The 20,528-nt window shown below is 51.9% G+C and overlaps 1 long non-coding RNA gene across 2 annotated transcripts; it reads right to left on the bottom strand.

Annotated features, from left to right (window-relative positions):
• Positions 1-4,816: 4,816 nt before the first annotated feature.
• LOC138917226 (uncharacterized) lies at positions 4,817-16,420 on the bottom strand. Of its 2 annotated transcripts, none has more exons than XR_011424927.1 (3): positions 15,411-16,420; positions 8,725-8,800; positions 4,817-5,208 (listed from the first exon to the last, which is right to left on the bottom strand). It is a non-coding gene; the product is annotated as an uncharacterized lncRNA (long non-coding RNA). The 2 variants fall into 2 exon arrangements; XR_011424928.1 differs by lacking the exon at positions 15,411-16,420 and adding an exon at positions 10,995-12,443.
• Positions 16,421-20,528: the final 4,108 nt, after the last annotated feature.

Genomic DNA, 20,528 nt, shown 5'->3' with positions numbered 1-20,528 from the left:
AGTCTGATGGGTGACAGGAAGTAGGAGAATGGCTTCTGTATGTCTCCTGCACCCCTTTCCCACTTGTACTCCCCTCACTCCTTCTCCTGCCAGCTCAGAGGAGGAGGAGGTGGCGCAAGTGATCTAAGGCCCCCATTGCTTTGTCTGCCCAGGCCCCACCCTGCTCCTCAGGGACCTGCCAATCACAGAACCCCTCCCTGCACCCCTGTTCCTCTGGCAGGGACAGGTACACGACCCAAGCCTGGCCAATCAGCCTCTTTCCCTGGCTTTGGAACCTTCAGAACCCGAGAAAGAGAGCCTCTTCTCTTCAGAGAACCCTGGGCCCATGGGCAAGGTTCTGGCCTGTAGAGAGGCTGGCATGAAAAAGGAGGCTGACAGCCCCGGGCTGCAGACAGGAGAGGCCAAGGGGGGCTTGTGGCGTCAGAGTCTCCTGTCCAGTCTCCCAGAGGTTTGCTGCTCCTCGGCCTTTCCCAACATTTGGTTTGTGATCCAGTAACATCCCCTTTGCGCCTAACTGGCTCAAATTGGGTTTCCATCATTTGTCACCAGGAGGGCCCTAGAAGGTAGTGCCTCTCAGACTCTGGAGGAAAGGGACCTTTTGGGGAGCTTCTAGTAAAGTCTCTAAGCAGAACTTGGGGGATCCTGATGAACATCTGCCCACTTCTCCTACGGTGGGAGCTCACTGGTCATGCTGTGGTCCAGGTCTGGCCTGGGCAATGCAGGGATCAGAGGTGAACTGGACACAGTCTGTTCCCGGAGGCTCTCAGCCTGGCAGGGAGACTGACCTGTGGACAGTGAGCCCTCAACAGAGCAGAATGGAGATTGGACTGTGTAGAGGTTCTACCCCCAACCCTGGAGCCTGAGGCCAAGTCCGCATACCCTGATCCCGAGCTATCTCCATACAAGCTTTTAAGGGAGGAGGGCCAGACTAGTCCCAGAGGCCCAGCACCAATCTGGCCTGGCCTGCTTGCCAGGAACCTTTACCAGCCCCAGGCCCGGGAGAGAGCCCAGTCCATCTCCAAGTGGATGCGCCAGCAGGGGCCAGGCACGACAGACAGTATTTCCTGGTCTTCCCTGGTGCTGACCACCAGCCCTGGCCACCATCCCAGCCGCAGGGCCTGCCTCCAGACTATTTAGGTTCTTGAAAAATAGCAACAGCACAACAAAACCTCAGCACAGAATCATTGTAATCATCATTCCTGTCCCTGGTACCAGTCCTTCCTCCTGGGGTTCCAGCGAGTTGCCCCCAGGTGCCTGCACCCCAGGTGGCTGTGCTGCATTGGTAGCTGCCTGCTCCAAGCCAAGGGGTCCAGGTGTGCCCTCTCCTTCTGCTGTGTGCCTTGCGCTCTCTGTTCTGGTCTCGGTTGCCTGGCCGGTTTCAGCGGGTGTATGTCTCCTGCTCCCTCAGACAATGGTCCTTCTCAGATAGACGCTGGAGCTGTATGACAGGAGGCCTAGGCCTGGGCAGCTCCATTTCCCAGGTCAGCTGCTACACCGGGCCCTCTCTTCCCCCTCTAAGCTAAAATTTCTCTCCCCCCTTAAAAATAGTTCGAAAAAAGTATTTCCTAAATCCTGGAGCATTTGAGTCTGGTGATTGTTCACGGGGATTTGGACATGCCATTTCCTGTGCTGGGGCTCTAGAAGGGCCTTGTGAGGGAGGGGTGAGGGAGTCAGCCCAGGGAGGGCGAGGGGCCTCGGTAGGCTCAGCAGCAGAGCACTAAGAGAGCAAGCTGTAGGATTCCCAGCCACGTTGCAGATCACGCTGGGAATCCAGACTTACCCAAGACCTGTGATGCCAGGGGAACAAATCGTGGCAACACGCTCCATTTGGCTTTTGGACTTCAAGTGTAACCCAAAGGGCAACTGACAAATTATGGATAGCTCCTCCTGGCTGCCCAGGCTTGGCTCCAGCCCTCATGCTTGTGCGTGCGTGCGTGTGTGTTTGTGTGCATGCGCACACGTGTGCTTGGGTCCAGTGTGTGCTTCTGAGCACAGGTGTGCACGCAGCGTGTACCACATGCTGAGGCTTGGCTACATCTGCCGACATCTTCTGCTTGTGTCAGGGGTTAATCTTCAGCAAAGCTGAGAAGTTTGAGGATTCGTGGCTGGCACTGCACTCCCATCGCTGGCCCTGGCCCTGGCCGTCACCCACTTCCTTGCCCGCCCTCTGTCCTCCCTTCCGCCTTCTTTCCCCACCAGATGCCTCTCTCGACTGACAGGTGCCCAGTTTTCATTTCTATCGTAGGGTTTATGAAGAACACCATTTATCAATGCAGTCTTTTCCTTAAAGACTTATAAACCAGATTTAACACCTCACAATCTCTAGACGTTACTTTTTAGTAAGAAAATTGTTAGAACATCTACTCCTTACTTATCAGATAAGCTTCCAAATCCAGGATGTGCTGTTCTAGGCTTTTCCCAGCCTGGCCCCAAACTCACTTTCTTGACTCATCAGACCTTTCTAGACCCTTCTCCCTCCCCAGATAGGAGAATAAAGGGTGGGAGGAGGTGGCCTGGGGCCCTGGGAGGACTCAGAGTGGAGATTCTTGGGTTCCACTTCTGTCTCTGCCAATAATTACTTTCGGGACCTTGGGCAAGTCCCTGCCTTTCTCTGGATCTCAGTTTCCTTCTCTGTAAATTGGGTGCATTAGACAACATCAAGCTGGCAGCCTGGTGGACTGTCAGAACCACCAAGGGTGACTTTTGAGGCTTGCAAACAGCTTATTTAGCTCATTGTGGCTCTGGTTTGTTTAAATCATTGTTTTAGTTGCTTGTGGTTGCCATAACAAATTAACACTAACTAGGGGGCTTAAAACAACAGAAACGGAGCTGGCCCAGTGGCGCAGCAGTTAAGTTCACACGTTCTGCTTCTCAGCGGCCCAAGGTTTGCCAGTTCGAATCCCGGGTGCGGACACGGTACCGTTTGGCACGCCATGCTGTGGTAGGCGTCCCACATATAAAGTGGAGGAAGATGGGCATGGATGTGAGCTCAGGGCCAGGCTTCCTCAGGAAAAAGAGGAGGACTGGCAGTAGTTAGCTCAGGGCTAGTCTTCCTCAAAAAAAAAAAAAAAAAAAACCCAGGAAACTTATTCCGTCACAGTTCTGGAGGCCAGAAGCCTGAAATGAGTAGTACTGTGCTGAAATTAATGATTCTGGCAGAGCTGCACTCCCTAGGAGAGAATCCGTTCCTTGCCTCTTCCAAATTCTTGTTGCTGTCAGCATTCCTTGGCTTGTGGTCACGTCCCTCCAGTCTCTGCCTCCTTGGTCATGGTGCCGTCTCTGTGTGCATGTCACATCTCCCTCTGCCTCCCTCTTCTAAGGATACATGTGATGGCATTTAGGGTCCACCCAGATAATCCAGGAAAATCTCCTCATCTCAAGATCCTTAACTTAATCATGTCTACAAAGACCCTTTTTCCAAATAAGGTAATACTTACAGGTCCCAGGGATCAGGATCTGATATCTCTGGGGGCTGTCATTCAGCCTACTACAACCGTGACATTGAATCCATCTAGAAACGCCGCCTATCACTAAAGGCAAGTGTGAAGTCTTTATATTTATGAAAGGGAGGCTGGCGTTTAAGAGCTTGAGAAACAGTGGACAAAACGACCTTTCAGGGTCTCCCCAGTCCTATCGCTGTGCAAGTCTAGCTACTATGTGCTGAGGAAAACACAAGTTAATTTAATTTCAACCAAACCAACACAATCAAGGAGTGAAATCCATCGCCACTAGACACAACCAACCCTAGGCACATGGTATTGAGATGTCACCGAGCATCAAGTATTGTCTAGATCTCTGGAGGTCTTTGGTTCACCTGGGGAACCCCCAGTGCAGGGTCTTAGATGCCACTGGCCCTCGCTTCCATGACCATCCCAGGCTCAGGACCCACAGAATCCAGGTCAGCCTGGCAGTCTGGCTGGAGAGGCCATGGTCTCAGGCCTTCTGAACACCCCAGGACTCCACGCCCATGACTCAGTGCTCCCAGGTGGTCCAAGTCATACCCACTGCCCACCCCCATCCTGGGAAGATGGTCATCGCTCAGAACATTCCAGACAATCTGAAGAACCCTTGGGCCTGTCGGCTCCAAGTAGGAGCCTATTTCCATGGATCTTGTTGCCCCTCATGCCCACACCTCCCTGCCTGTAGCCTCACAGCATCTGGGAGTACCAACCGGGGTGGGGCATGGGGGTGTTTGGTGCCAAACACATCTGGGCTCAAATCCTGGCTCTGCCATTTGCCAGCTGAGTTTGCTTGGGCAAGTGATTTCACCTCTCTGACTTTGGTTTTGCCATCTGTGAAACAGAGACAATACTCTCAGCATCATTGTGAGGAGTACAGAGGCGACACGCAGTAAATAGTGGTCATGCTGCTGTTGGGGAAGGGATTCTTATAACATGTACTTGTTACCAGGGAAAGCTGATATAGAAAAGCCAGGAGATAGAGGCGTCCAGAGAGGCTGGGGTGGACCACGTGCAGTTGAAATTATTGAGGAGCAGAAGCCATAAGGGAGCAGAGACAGTTGGAGGCAGGACAGAAGGAAACAGGCAGGATTAAGTCCAATTGCCTTATGAGCTCTATAAGACCCTACACACCTGTCCCTGCTCACTTCTCTGAGGCTTTCTCCTGCTCTCCTCCAAATCTGCTGTGTCTCCTCCAAATGTGACTGGCTCTTTTTCTCATTCCAGTGTTCCAAGCTGCTTCCCACCCCTGGGCCTTTGCACATGCTGTTTTCCCTTTTCACCTGGCTAATCCTACCTACCATTTGGATCTTAGCCTAAATGTCATTTTTTCAATGAAGCTCTCGTACAAGGACAGGTTTCCCATTTATTTGCTCATTGACACAGGTCACTGGCTCATTAACACTGGAGCACATGCCTACCTCTGTCCCATCAGGGGCAGCGAGGTGAGGGGGTGGCTGGTGGGACGAAACATGGTGGCCTCTGCCTCAGGGGATGTGGCAAGGAGGCCTTCCTTAGAAGAAGCTCTGAGTAGGCACCATGAAGCATGTCCAGATGCACACAGAGGAGACAGAGAGAAACAGGATCCGGTTGATAACCTGGGGCCTCTAGTGACCGACACATCCATACCCTCCCTCTGCCAGGAGAGGGGCCGAGATCAGGAGAGGAGTGATTTGCCTCCAGCTACTCAGCAGATTATGGCAGGGCTGGTCTCCTGGCATCAGCTGATGGCTCCTTCCAGCGCCCTGGGCTGTGGAGAAAGGAACTGGGCTAAGGAGAACAGGGGCCAGAATGGGGAGCTTAGGGCTGGGGCCTGGGAGGCAGGAAAAGGGAAGCCCGGGCCTGAGCGAGGCCTGGGGCAGGGATCCCCAGCATCAGCTTGCACCCTGCCCGCCCACTCAGCGAGGCTGCCTCCTCGTCACAGAGCCGGCCCCTCAGGAGCAGCCCTGTGTGTGCCCAGACTCTCAACATCCAGCGCTAAGGGATGGCTGCCCTTCTTAGCTGGGGGCATCTTACACTCTCTTCCTTCACCCTTTTTCTTTTGTTTTGTTGTTTTCTTGTTAAATGAAAAGGAAACATCTAGAGCTGGACCCATCATCTGAGTCACCGCAGGTCCTGAAGGTGGAAGCCGGACGCCAATGGGGCATCTAGGACAGGGGAGGGGTGTCACACTGCCCTGAGAGCTGGGCGTGAGGCACCTGCCTCCACCTGGGGAAGCTGCTGGGGTGATGGGGTGCCCCCATTTGGGCCATGAGCCTCTCACAGAGCCCCTCATCCCCTCCACTGATCTGCTTCCCGCACGGGCCCCTGGGAAGGTCACATCCTCAGTCCTCTGTCTTTGAGGGAGGGCTGCTTTCTTTACAGTGGGAAGGGGTGGCTCCCACTTCTGGAGTGGGGGCTCCCCGGGGAAGCAGAGGCTGCAGGAGACTTGGAGCCTTCACTGCTTGGGGTGGGCAAGAGGTGTGCACCGGCCAGGAGCCAGGAACCCTGGGCACTGCAGTCTCCCTGGAGGCTACGAGAGGACCCCTCCTGTATCTTGGGTCTGGTGTTGGGTTGGGGTGTACGTAATTGGCCAAAATTGGGAGTTTTAATATGTACTATGTTTTGTGGCCATTTTGTCTGCCCACTCTGCCTCCTTGACTGCTTAGAGGCCAGGCAGGGATTTCTAACAGCAGCCCTGCCTCCCTACTCCACTGCTGAGAAGGTCCTTCCACCACTCACCCCACTGTCAGGACAAGAGGCCTGGGTGAGGGGCAGGGCTGGCCTGATTATGCCCTTTATAGATAGAGGGAGTAGGCATAGAGCAGGGAAACTGAGGCCAAGGCCCGGATTCTTTCTCAGGATCCAAGACGGGAGCCACTGCCGGTTGTGGAAATCTCCCGAGGCCATCACAGGAGTGGCTGTTTCAGAATGGATGCTCCAGAGGGGCCTTGGGCCCAGCAGAATAGCTGCAAGACCACGAAGGCCAAAGCGCTGGGCTCCTCTCCCCAGTGACATGCCCCCCTGCCTACCCCCCCCCATGCCTTGTTCCCCTTGCGCGTTGGCAGGACTGCTCTCCAAGCCTCAGCCAGCAGCCCCGGGCCGAGGCCTGCCTCTGCAGGCCCCACCATCAGCCACAGAGGCAGTAGCCCAGGCTGTGTGGCGCCCGGGGCTGTCTCCTCTCTAGGGGAAAACATGTGAAGTCTTTCTCCGGATCATGTGCCAAGCAATTTGAAAGAGGTCATGCTGTCCTCTGGAAGCACAGTTCTTGCCTCAGCTCCACTCCCCCTGCAGGGGGAGCCGCGCTCAGAGGGTCAGGTCTGAGAGGCCTGCAGGGGCCTGGGCAGCAGCCGGGAGGGAGCAGGCTAGAACCAGCTTGTGAGAGATTGAGGGGATCTGTAGAGGGAGGTCGTCACAGCAGGGGGTGAGGCGGGGTCCCACGCAGGCGGAAATGTCCCAGACAGATGAGGAGGTGTGGAGGCAGGCCGCCCCCGCCCCCCCCCCCCCCCCCCCGTATGTGCGGGCAAGGCAGGGGCGGGGGGGGGGGGGGGGGGGGGGGGGGGGAGGCGCGGAATGCAGCACAGGGGAAAGGCAGTCTTGAGTGACAGGGCCTTGAGTGACAGGCCAAGAACTGAGGCTTAGACTTCAGAGATGAGAGGAGCTCACTCCCTGCTTCTCTCTCCTGCTTCTCTCTCCCAGGCTGCCAGCCTGGCTCCCTTCCCCGTCTGCAGTCTCTCCTCTCCCCAGTGAGGACTCAGGCTCCAGCTTCTATAAACGGGGTAGGTGAATCCAAGCAGCTGCTGCCTGGAAAAGGGGCTCAGGCAGGCCAGTGCAGGGCGGGGTCAGAAAGGCAGTTTCCGCAGCTGGGGTCTGGGCTCAAAGCCAATCTCTGCATTCACTGTGTCCTCCCTGAGTAACCAGGCAGCCTCCCAGGGCCTCAGGCCCCTCCTCTGGCACCAGGCAGGATGCACACTCCCCCTGGGGCTACACCAGCCTGGGCTCTGGCATCCAGAGATGGTCTCACACAGCTGGTCTGCTCTGCAGCTAGCTGCTGCGGAGAGCAGGCTCCTGTTCTGGGACGGGGTCCTGGTGGTTTCCATCTTGATTTCTCGGTATTTCTCTGCCTCTGTTTCTCTCTCCATCCTTCTCTATCTCTCTTGATATCTGCTTTCTTTTTTTTCCTTCTCTCTCCTAGACCTTTGAAATCCATGTTATCCTGCTGTCAGTCTCTCCTTCCTTTTTTAAAATTTCTTCTTCTGCTCTCTCCCTCAACTCCAACTGTTCCCACCCGGTTAGCTCCACGGCCTGCTGCTCTTCTCTCCAAAACAGCCCTCACAGCCACCCCCTTCAGGCCCCTCTCAAGGTTGCCACCCTAGTTCAGACACCCATGACCTTAGTCTTAAACTACTGCAGAAATCTCCAAATGGCCCTTCTTCCTTGACACCACTGCCAAAATATATTCCCCAAATTCCATTTCCATTCTGTCCTCTTCACCAGCACGGTTCCCTGGTGCTTCAAGTGTACACCAATCTTCTTATTACTCAGCCCCTCTGTCTTCTGTCTGGATACCTGCCTCCGCCCCCCACCTCCCCCGCCAAGACAGGAGCAAAGAAGAGGTGGGCGTATGGCCTGTCAGAAGTAATGGGCTACATGCAGATAAGGGGTCTTGGGGATTATGCCTAGCTGGGGTGAGGGGCTTTACCCAATTTGCTGGAGGAGGCATCACTGAGATCAGAGGCAGAATTGTAGCTTGGAAGAGCCAGGAAATAATCCAGAAGGTGTGCTAAGGCAGACTGGCAAGTAGGGTGTAAGGACATTTTGGTCACAACCAGGAGAATCAAGTGGAGCAAAAGAATTTCTGCATCTAAAGCCGTTCTCTAGGGTCAGCAATGAAAACTGGGAAGGCCTCCCGTCTGCCATGCACTTTGTTGCATTTGTCCGTGCAGGTGCAGGAGTAGGAGCCCAGAGGGCTGAAGAGGGAATTTGGAGTGCAGGTGGTTAGATCCTGGAGGAGGAGAGAGGAGCCATAGAGGCTGGAGCCTTAGTGGGGAGGGCCCAAGAGAGACCTTGGCTTCGGCCTGTGACCTCATGCCTTGCCTATTCTCATCTGAGCCTCCTTCTTCTGTATCGGCCTCTGCAGTTGAGATTCCTGCTTTTCCCCATCTGAATAAGCCCAACCGCGTCCTATGCCTTTGCTGACTCAGTCTGGGCTCCCAGTCACTGACCTAGCTCTCCCTATGAGGAGGTCCTGGGCCTCACCGTGGTCTCTCTCATGTCACACCCTTACCTCTAACTCAGCCATGTCTTCTGTGCCGTTGAGCATCCATTGGCTCTGAAAGTCTTCTGTTCAAGGAGAGCTGTGCCTGGTGAAGCCAAGAGTGGCTGAGTCATACCTAGTGACTTGAACTCCCCACCACAGACAAGCCCACCCCAGACCCAAGCTGCGAGGTAAAGTCTGAGGGCCCGAGCCCTGGCTCTGTGCTCTGAAGGGCATGGGCCTTAACTCCTAGCTCTTCTTAAGCACATACCCCAGGAACCACAGACTTCCTTCTTCCATTCTTGGTCCAAGTCAGGGTAAATATTTCCCCCAATCTGCTCTATCCCTGAGCACTGAGTGAGAGAGGAAGGTGAGTGGAGGAGGAGCCTCTTTAGGTCTGGGCGTGGGGAGACAGGGAGCATGCTTCTTACAGCCAGCCCTCTCCCCTACAGTTCCAGCACTCTGCCTCCAAGGATTAATTAAAGTGAGCTCAGGCCTGGGGAGCATATGGCTTGTCAGTTTTGTTTCCTGGTGAAGCCTGAAAAGAAGGTGAGGGGGAACGGTGGGTAACGAGTATCCAGTGTTCCCTGGTCGGCTCCTCAGGGCCAGTGATTGTTAGCGAGGATGCCTTTGGCTATAGGTAAGAGAAAGCTCTGGCTCAACTGGCTCAAATAGTAAGGAGTTTTAGTATCTCACAAACAAGAAGCCCACAGTGGGGGCAGGCTCTGGGGGCTCCAGGACAGCTCTGTGTCTGCTTTTCCACTATTGGCTTCACTCTATTACTCTGAGAGGCCAGCTCTTCCTGTATATTCCTTTTAACTTTTTAAAATCAATATGAGCTCATTATCCAGAAGTCCTTCTCTTGTCTCATTGGCCAGAATTGTCCAAAAATCCATTCCTAAAGCAACAATTGGCAAAGGAAATGGGACCCCTAGTGAAACCCATTGCCTTCTAGAGAAGGAGGCTGCACCTGAGCACAATCCAGGTTCTGTTCGTGGCAGAAATGGTTCGTAGGTGGGACAGATGTTGGTAAGTAACCAACAATGCCTGCTACAGGCAGTAAGGTTACATCCAGTTTTGGCTCTTTCTCTGTATCACTTGGAGGGAAAAACATTTTTTTCTTTTAAAAATAAGAAAGGGATAACAGTCATAGCAGGTCAGGGGCTGAGCTGGACATTTGGACTGAGTTCTTCCCATCTGTCTTTCTGCTGCTCATAGCACTTTTCTGCCCACTGTCTCCTTTGATAATCATAATGATCCTGTGAGCAAGGCAGGGAAGTGATTATTATCTCCACTTGACAGGTGAGGAAGAGGAGACACCAAGAGCTAGAGTCACTTTCCAAGATCCCTTCCAGGCACCCCTTTCATTAACACCACCTAGATGTACCAGCGTGAAATTGTGGCTTATTTTTAGATCTTTTAGGAAAAAGATTCATTCTCACTGGTTACATGGTCCCAGGGGTCGGCCTGTGGAGTCAAGCATCCAGGTTCTCAGGACATGTCTCGAGATATCTAGACCATTTTTTTTTTCTCATCCACTTCATGAAAGGAGATGCAAAGATGTCCTTCCAGACACAGGCCTGATCAAAGGCCTTTTCTCTTAGTCTGGAAACAGGGTGCTTCCCAAACCCACCTTGCCCACCAAGAAGTGGTGCTGTCCTTGGTACTGGCCTCTGCTTACTGCCGTCTGCTGTCCCTGATGCCTTGCATTTACAGCTTCCAGACTGAATTCCTAAACCAAGATCTAGAGGGATTATGGGAATTACAGTCCTCCCTAGCATCACCCTGGCTACCCCACCAAGGAATTCCTCTATGGTAGGCAAGGTAGGGATGAATTGAAAAATGATTGACAAGTTCCAGACACATGCTCTCACGCTCCCACATGGCTCTGTTAGCTTAGCGTAAGTCTATAGCACTAAACAGTCTAAATTCTTTACTTCAAGAGTCCAGACCCACAACCAAACCTAGCCCACCACCTGTTTTTTTAAGTAAAGTTTTATTGGAACATAGCTAAATTCATTTGTTTCCTCATTGTCTGTGGCTGCTTTTGCTCTACAACAGCAGAATTGAGCAGCTGTGACAGAGGCCGTATGACCCACAAAGCCTAAATATTTACTAACTTGCCCTTTACAGGAAAATAGTTGCCAACTCCTGTTCTAGTTTATTCCCTTTTTGGCAGATTTTTGTTCTGAGCACAATCCTGCATTATTGACATTTCCCTTTATCCCTACCTTTCCCCGCTGGCTCAGGATGGGGTCTTTCCCCAGCTCCCTCAGTTCCTGGATAAATGATTTCCTTACCGTATGGGTCCTAGGTCTTCTTCATCTCTTTAAATTCGAACTATTCTCCTCAGATACTAGCTCAGTGGTGTTCTCCGGCCTTTTCCCCAGACGTTTCCCAAACCCGCTGTTCTCAGGTACACAACCTTCTGCTCATCTTCACCAAGCCAAGCCTCTAGTCCAGACAATGCCAGAAGTTAACCTGATATTCACCTCCTAGGGACTCAAACTTCTTTATAACCTTTCTCAGTGTGTTAGGACTCTTCCGATTGCAAATAACAGAAACCGGATCCAAATTAGCTTAGCTGAAGAAAAAAACATAATTCTGCTGAAAAGTGCAGAAGTAGATCTCACTGCTCCCAGCACGCATATGATACCATCAGAACTCAGGCCCATGTTGTCTCTTGGTTCTGCTTTCCTCAATATTGGCTTCATTCTCGCAGGCCTTTACCACATGATAGGCAGAGGGCTGCAAACAGCTTCAGCTTCTTGCGTCCTCTCAACATCCTCAGCAGAGGAGAGATCTTCATTCTAACAAAAGAGCCCAGAACTGAGTCTCGGTGGCTTGGGTGGGATCACATGATCATCTCTGAGCCAATCCGTGGCCAGGGGAGTAGAATATTGTGATTGTCCAGGCCTGGGCTAGGTGGTGGGGTGGATGTTGGGTAAGTTACCCCACTGGATAGACAGACTCAGAGTGGCGGAGGGCTCCACTCGTCTTCCTCCCACAGAGGAAAATGCTTCTATTCGATGAAGGGTAAATGGCCAGGCAGCAATCAACATCTCACCCAACCTGTGGGGTTTGTATTGCTTCTCCCTCATGGATTTTCATTTTCTCCTTCTCTGCTGTCTTCTCAAGAGGCTATAACAACGTTCGAGTCTCTCCCTACTTACATGATAAAGCCTGAGCTTCCTAGGCTATAGTATCCCCTCGCTCTTGCCTGCCCCTTTGCCCTCTCCATTATCTCATAAGCTCTGGCAATGTTGAGCTTCTGCCAGCAGTTCCCCAAATGTCCCAGGCCTTCACTGTGTCTTTGCACATTCCATTCCCTCTGCCTTTCTCACTTTGTCTGCATGGCACACTTCTGATTCTCTGTCCAGATCAAGAATTTCCTCCTTGCAAAGCCCTCTCTCCACCTCCAGGACAGAAGAAAACATCCCCTCCTCTGCACTGTCACCGCCCCTGCACCAATGTCCTGCTGTCCCTCTGATCTTGCACTTACACTGCAGGGTTTATCTCTCCCTGTTTGTCATTGTCTTCTCTTTTAGACTACGTGCTCCTTGCTGGCAGAGACATTTTCAGGAAATATTTGTTGAATGAGAGCATCTTCCCAGTGAGCTGGCCTTCTCCAACTCCAGCCTCATAGCAAAGCCAGTCCCTCTAAAATCCCATAGGATTCGTGGGAGATCCCAGGATTGAAAAAGGAGATGAAGCCAATTAGATGCATTACTAATTAATGCAGTAGTGAACACAGTTAGTGAATACTTTATGTGCCAAGTACCATGCTAAGTGATGGAACCACGAGGGGGATGCAGGTATACCCCCAACCTCAAGAAACTCACTGTATGATAGAGAAGTGAACATGTCTAAGCTGCTTGTCTTTTCATCACTCTCTCTCTCTAATACCTAACCTAGTATCTGACACATAGTTGATGTTTAATAAACAGTTGCTAGATGAATAAATGAATAAGTGAAGGAACTAATGCTATGGAAGGTCTATATAAGGCTCTGTCAGAATGTGGAGTAAGAAAAGAGAGCCAGGGGGCTTTCATCGTTTCTTATTTACTGAGGGTGCCAGGCACTGTGCCAGTTACTGGGGATTCAGGGAGAAGGGACATTTGTCCCCATTCTCTAAGATCCCTCAGCCCAGGGGATGAGGCCAATGAGAAAATCAATGCTTACAAGGCAGTGTGAGAATTATCAAGCAGAGATATGCTGAGCGCTATGACAAGAGAACGTGGTGGAGGAGCGCAAGGAGGGGAAGCCAATGAGTTCATTGATTAGCAACCAGTGTCCTTTGTAATGAGATCTCAATGTTCTCAGCCCTTTCTTGAGTTTTCTGTGGGAGCCTCAAGAAAATACTCATCCGTTTGCTTCAGGAGATTATAATCAACATAAGAAGGGAAAAAAACCACTCATAGGACACTAAGGAAAGAGTCAAAATATTGGACAGTGCCTGGTTATATGCTAAATTCAAGACAAAAAAAGTCACAGAAGAGAGAAATCAGGTTCATGGTGGGCCCAGGTGGTTGGGAAAGGTTTCCTGGAGGAGAAATATTCTGGAAGGGAAGCTCTGGGGTCTACAGAATCTCTCAGGGTCTCCAGTGCCAGGCTGGGGACATTTATACTGTTATAGTTTACTCGGCAGGTAGCAGAGTCATTGAAGAGTATTGAAGTGAGGAGGGGCATGATTAGATATGGATTTTAGAAAAATTACTCTGGGACATAATATAAAGGATAGGGGAGGGAGATGGGGATGCAAGATGGATAGAGGGAAACCAGCTTTGCCATAGCACCAGTGAAAGATCATGTGGCTTCAACCACATCCTTCAGTCGAGATACCTTGTCTCCTAGCAGTTGGATGGCCATTGCGAACAATTCCTTTCCCTTATCTCGTGGTCAAGGGGAGGTTTTTTGGGGGGGGGGTCCAATTTCCTCATTAATTCAACAAATATTTATTGTTCTGAACACGGATCTAGGCACTGGGGATAGAACTGTGATCAAAACAATGAAATCCCCTGCCTTCGGGGAGCTTCCATCCTAGTAGTCATCTCTATTGCTGTAGATTGCTCCCAGGGAGAGAGGAAAGCTGGTCCAGGGCTGCCTTTCAGGATGAGACACCTGGAAGTTTCTCTTGGTGAGCAGTCAGCTTCCCCCTATAACTCTTTTCCACAGCCCCCTGGGCTAATAAGCCATGTGCTTTTTCCACTTTATCCCATTTAATCCTGATCCCCAGCAGAGCCTAATGAGGTGGATTGTGGTGCCCATTATGCAATGATAATGTGTGGGCAAGGACTCCCTGGGATGCCACTGACAATGGCTTCCCTTAGAGAGTACCTTAGGCAGGGGGCATCTTTGGAAAGATGCTGTGGGGCACCAGGCAGGCAGTTTGTGGGGAGGCCCTGTCTCAGGCAGGGAGAGGATGTCTCGATTCCTGAGTTGGTCCCTGGGTACCAGGGAGGGTCACACATCTCACCAGAAACCAACACCGACAGTCACAGAATGCTAATCAGACGCAGACATCAAGATATAAGTTGATAATTGTTATGCAGAAAACACACAAAATAACCAGGCAGCCTTTATAATTAACTTCCGCTCCCTTCCAGTAGTCATTTGGAGTTAATGGTTTCTTAATTCAGTGCTCATTTGGTGACTTTAATTTCCAATTAATTTTGCCGATTTTCCTCCAAGGTGCTCATGGTGTGATAGAAATTGCTGCATGGTTAGGTCCCACCACGGGGACCAGTGGGAGAAGGAAGGGGCTGAAGTCAAACTATCCCCAGAAGGCTGGAGCCTGCCTGAGTGCTGGGAGTCGGAGTCTCCTGAGTTAAGGAGGTCCCTGAGGAGCTCAGGGGTCCTTGGGAGAGCTCTCTGCTAGGATGGGGCTGGTGAGAGCTGATAAAGTGGTGCAGAGGTTGGAGATGCCCTTGAATTTCTCTAGCTCTCGATGAGAGTTTTGATTTATTGCAGGGGGTGGGGTAGGCGAGGAACCCAGCCCTGCTGGAAGTAGAAGGGAAGGACCAGGACCAAGGACAATGCCCTCCCTTCTGTCAAGCAAAGGAAGATTTGGGAGGCCTTAGTGCTCTGAGCCAGCACCATCAGTGACCCACGCAGACCCCCTTTGCTGGGCTGATGCAGCCATTGCCCAGTGCTGTGAGTGTCAGCTGCTAATGGCTCACAGCCTCCCTCTTCTCTAACATTGCCTTTGGCAAATGGAATTCATCTCTTCTGGGAGGTTCCACTCTCCCTGCCACTCAGGGCATCCTGTAGACTAGGACTAAGTGGTATAGGCAAAAGGCTGCGCCCTTGCACCTGTCCCCACCCCTGCCCCTTGCCTCAGGCTGAGACTGCCTCTGTGGTGCAGGTGGTGTTCCAGGCTGGTGCAGCCAGATGCCGGCGGAGACCACATCCTGACTTAAGTCCTTCCTATGTTCTGTCTTCTTTCCCTCCCTATTCCCTTTCTCCTTCGAGGATCCCTCCCTAAATCCCATGTATCTGAATCTCTGTCTGGGGCTCAGTTTCTAGAGAGCCCAAACTACCACAGACCTTGATTATATTAAACTCTTGTCTAGCTCTTACAGTGCGGCAGACACTGCTCTCAGTCCTTTACAAAAAGAAATTCATTTCATCCTCATAGCAACCCTATGAGGTAGGTATAGTTAGCATCCTTATTTTGAGATAAGAAAACTGAGACATAGAGAGGTTGAGAGACTTACCCAAGGTCAGTGCAGGCAGTAAGTGCAGAACAGGAACATGAATTCAGTCACTCTGGTTCCAGACTCTGCGCCGTTAATCATCATGCTGCCCAAGACATAACCACGAGCCCCGGAAACTGCCCTAAAGGCATGGGCGATGCACTTCAAGAGCCTGAGCCATCCAGAGGGATGAGGGATGCTTCTCCTGAGGCCCTTTGTCAGGGGGATTGAACAGGGAGACCTGAAGCCCTGGCGTTTTGGCCCCACGATGTCAGGACACTCTTTCAGGCAAACACTCCCCCCACCCTCCAGGAATGGTACTGAAGATTGTTAACATGACTCAGTGGAGCAAGTGCTAGTGTGCCAGTCAGAAACTGAGACTCTAGGTTGACTTGACTACCTTCGTGACGGGACAAGTAACCTTCCACCAGTGGGCCTCCGTTTCTCCGTCTCTGCTATGTGCTGGGAATTAGTGACGAAGTCTTCAAGAACCCCAGCTCTAACTTTTTGGCTTTAGGAAGTGGAAACTTTGCGTTTCCCTGGGGATCCTCCTTCAGAGGGTGAGAGCAGATGTTCATGGAAAGAGAGGAGATGCATTACACAGCCTGCAGGTATCAACGGTTCTGTCTCCAAGGCATTGGGAGGCAAGGGCCACAGGGCCACAGAAGAACCTGGCTCCCAGTGACCACCCAATGCCCATTTATGGAGCATTCACTGCCCACAAGCATTCATTGGGTGCCTACATTCTGCCAGGGACTCTGCACATGTAAATCATATCTCCCCAACCTAGGGGCACGCTGGAGGCACCCTCACAGCAATTGCTGTCAGTTCACTGACACTTGCCTGCTTGTCACTGAAGGACCAGCCCCATGTAAAGACCCGCCCAACACACAAACGGTGATATTTGGGGTCTCCATGGGTGTCTCCATTGTCCTCGGGGATAAGTATTTTCTGCTATCAGGTGGGAATGTGCCACATCCTTGCTCTCCTGCCAGAGACCCTCTCAGTGATGCCCACTGCCTGTGGAGCCACAGGAGGGGCCCCACTGCTTCCTTCATGGCCAATGCCTTTTATGGGAAAGCCACATCCGGCTGTGCTCCCAAAGCTGCCAGCCCACAAGGGCTGTGAAGCATGATGTTCTCTTTGATGCTCCTCAGAGGAAGAAGAGAGAGACCCTCGGTCCCCTGGGGCAGGCCTGGGGCAGGGTGAAGGTGGTGAGAGAGGGTGAGCAGGAGCGGTATATTTGTTCTTTCCTTCTCCCTCGCCCCTGCCCCCCACCTCCACCCCTACCCTGATTCTTCCTTCTCCAGACCTTAACGGGAGCAAATCCTAGGGCAGCCTTCTCCGCACAGGCCAAGGAGGCAGGGAGTGGGCAGGGCAAGACTGCTCTCTGTGAGTCCCAATCCCCGTCCATCTCCCCTCCAAAACACCAACCCTCACAAACGTCCAGATCGAAGCCTCTGCCGGGAATCTCAGGACCCAAGGCCCACTGGAGGGTGCTCGAGCTGTGGTGGCTGTCGCTGTCACAGATCCCAAATCCCCAGCCTGCAAGAGCTGTGAGTCCAACTGGCCAGGCTGGTTTTTCACTTTTCCAATGCTGGGAGTAAAAAACAATGCCTTTGCGGAGAAAGACGCTAATTTTACTCTTGAAGCCAGGAACATGGGGGGGCATGTGCAACTTCAGAGCCTGCCTGTGTGGCTGTTAGAGTCAGCCCTGACAGGCGCCTGCTTGCTGTGCTCCCAGCTTCTTGTCTATCCCTCTCCATTCTACACAAGCACAACTCTGACCACGTCGCTCTCCTGGTCAAAAACCAACGGGATGAGTTGTCATGCTCTGGCTCTAAACCATCTTCAATAATATCACAAATTCCAGTCAAACCTGGAAACCCATTCTTTCCCAGACTTTCTCCTTGCTGCCAAGTCTCAGGGCCTTTGCACCTGACATTTCCTCTGCTTGGAGTGCTCCACCCTCCCAATCCCACCTGTGGAAATTCACATTTTCCCTGGGGAACCTGTGGATACAAGGAGGACCCTGGCCATGGCCTGATTCCAAGTCAGCCAATATTATCCCCTCCCCTGGTATCCATACTCTCTCCCCTACTCCCTTGGTCCTGTCCTCCTAGATCCTGGTGAATGCAGTAGAATTATACTCATAGGGTTGGAAGGGACCCAAGAGCTCCAAGTCCTCTCATGTCCACCTAGATTAGTGATTCTTATATTTAGGGTGCATCAAATCCCCTGGAAGGCTTGTTAAAACACAGACCTGGGGCCCCACCCTCAGAGTTTCTGATTCCAGAGGTCTGGAAGAGAGTCTAAGAATTTGCATTTCTAACAAGCTGCCAGGTGATGCCAATGGTGTTGGTCCAAGGACCACACTCTGGGAACTGCTGACCTAGATTTTGATTCAGAAATTAACCTTGTATCTGTTTCCCATGAAGGATCCAGTGCTAGCACACTCTCTGTCTTGGTTTGGCATCCACTGATGGAAGCAGTTACAGCGGGAGAGGCAGGGCTTCCAGGCACCCGCTGTTCAGAGCCCTGGGGAAGGTCTCGGGTGTTAGTATTACAATGAAGTCACTGACAAGAACGTAAAATTCTCTGCAGGGAAAATAATCACAGTGATCCATAAAGCAGCATAGTGTAACAATATCAATAGCGGTGATAATAATAGTAATAACATGATTATAATATAATGTCATCTGCCCTAATGTGCTAAATCCAGACTGATCTGAGCAATATAAAAGAATTACTGACATACACAAATGCTCACAAAGTCTAGCTTAGACATATTTGGGGCCGTTTGGATGATGGCAGTGGTGGTGAGGACTATAATAACAAACCCCATTTGTACACAGCTTTAGAGTTTCTAGAGCACTTTCACTTGTTTTATTTCAGCAGCAACCCTGGGAAGTACACGGGCAGGCCAGCTTCGTCGGTTTATAGACGAAGCTCACATTCGCTCGCCCTTTAAGCCGTCACGTAGCAGATAGGCGTGAGTGCCTGTTGGGGACCGGTCAGGGCCGAGCAGGCGCTGGGAGAGGGATGCAGGCAAAACACAGGGACATCAGTTCACTTTGAATTTCAGATAAACGATGAATCATTTTGTAGTGTAACTATGCCCCCCATGTTGCACAGGACATACTTATACTAAAAATTATTCATTGTTCATCTCAAATTCAAATTTAAGTGGATGTCCTGTATTTTTATTTGCTAAGTCTGGCAACCCAACTGGAGAAGGAAGGAGGGGATAAAAAGAATAAGAAATGTTTCTTGCCTTCAGAACGAGCTCACAGTCTGCTAGGAGAGGAAAGACCCCGGACAGATGACCCCAATGATCCATGTAACCAGCGGAGCAGGAGCAGCGCTTCCCGAACTTGAATGTCCCAGGAGTCACCTGGGGATGTTGTTTAACTGCTCCTTTGGCTTCAGGAGGGCCAGCATGGGGCCTGGGATTCTGCATTTCCAACAACCTCCTGGCGGATGCTGACGCTACTGGCCCCTGACCACACCCTGAGTAGAGAGGATACGGTGGGAAGCTGAGAGCTGTGGAAGCTTAGAGGAGGCGCTCGATACACCTTTGGGGGTCAGGGAAAAGCTTCTTGGAGGAGGTGGCCCTGGGTGGGTCTTGGCTGGTAAGAGTCAGGGAGGAAGGTGGAGAAGCTGTGCAGGAGAAGGAGCACCATTTGAGAAGTCCCAGCGGCAGGAGAAAGCACTGCAAGTTTGGGAAGGGCAGGGGATTGACCATGGATGGAGGATAGGGTTTGGACAAGCGGTGCTGGGCTCTGGGAATCCAGAGATGAATCAGACGTGGTCCTTGCCATTCCAGACCCCGCCCCATCTTATAGGAGAGGCAGAGCCATGGACAGACTCAGGCCCTTGCTGATTCACTTCATCTCCTCACCTTGGTCAGAGCATCAGTGGCAGAGAAACTGGTGCTATCGGTAGACTTGGACTCGCGGATGGGGTTCTGGGGTCTCTAGTAGTCATGTGGTCTTGGGCGCTTTGAAGTTAACAGTGCTGGGGTAGCAGTGCTCAGGGGGCCTGTGCTGGTGCTTCGGGTTTGTCATCACACCCAGCCAGATTGCTAGCGTTCCTCCGCGTCCATTCTCTCTCTCTCCCCTTGGGACTAGATGGCCTACTTTGAAGCTGTGGACTGGCCTCTCAGAACAACTCTACACTCCCCAGCCTCCCTGCATGAGGTGTGGCTAATAGGGGAGATAACCTGTGAGTCCGTCTGGGTGCAGTACAGGAAACGACTCTAGGGTTCCAAGCAAAATGGGATTTAGTAAAGGGCTGGGTGCTTACGAAGCCATTGGCAGGGCTGGAAGCGTGGAGGTTGTGGCATACTGCTAGGACTTGTGGTCACATCATGGCAGCTACAAGGTCAGAACACTAGTAAACTGCTCCAACGTCACAGCCACCCACAGACACAATGTGGCCAGACAGTGCACTGGAGATCCAGCCACTGTTGAAATTCCCGTGGGCCAAGGCTGCAGGTCAGCTATGTCCACTGCCTAAGGGAACATGGCCTCAGCCTTCTTTCTGCCTTCCAAATCACACGCGAATGAAGCTCCTTGGCTGGAACTAGTCACAGCCAGAATCCTAGTGGCAGAGGAGCCTGAGAAATGTGGTACTGAGGCTCTCAGGCTCCATGATAAAGTGAAAGCAGAGCAGGGCACAGGGAGGGTGTGCGGAATGTCACCAGACAATCGTCATTCTCACCCTTCCTGTCAACTGGGATAAGGACACGACAGTGAAGGCAACTTCCCAGGACAGCAGAGAATCATGACAGAGGTCACAGAAGTGCTGTGAGAGCGGGGACCGTTGCATGGGCGAGAAAGCAACATCTATCTTGTGTAAGTCACTGTTTCACAGCTGAACCTGTGTCCCGACACGGCACCATGAAGTGTAAAATGAGGCCTCAGAGGGATCATTTCTGGAACGTGTAGCGTTGGTGTTACTGGAACATCAATTCAACCTGGCCCTCAGGAGTGCGGCAATGAACACCGTCGACAGATAGAGCCGTGTTCAGGGCTGTGGGTGATGGGCACCAAAATGTGGGCCATTGAGCCTCTGCTGAGGGAAGTTGGAGGGTGCTCAGGGGGAAGAGGGGTGTTGGGGAAGACTTCTTGGAGGAGG

This window comes from Equus caballus, chromosome 1 (assembly GCF_041296265.1).
Source record: "Equus caballus isolate H_3958 breed thoroughbred chromosome 1, TB-T2T, whole genome shotgun sequence".
NCBI lineage: Eukaryota > Metazoa > Chordata > Mammalia > Perissodactyla > Equidae > Equus > Equus caballus.
Note: the sequence above shows the minus strand (reverse complement) of the source record. Positions and strands in the feature narration are given on the sequence as shown.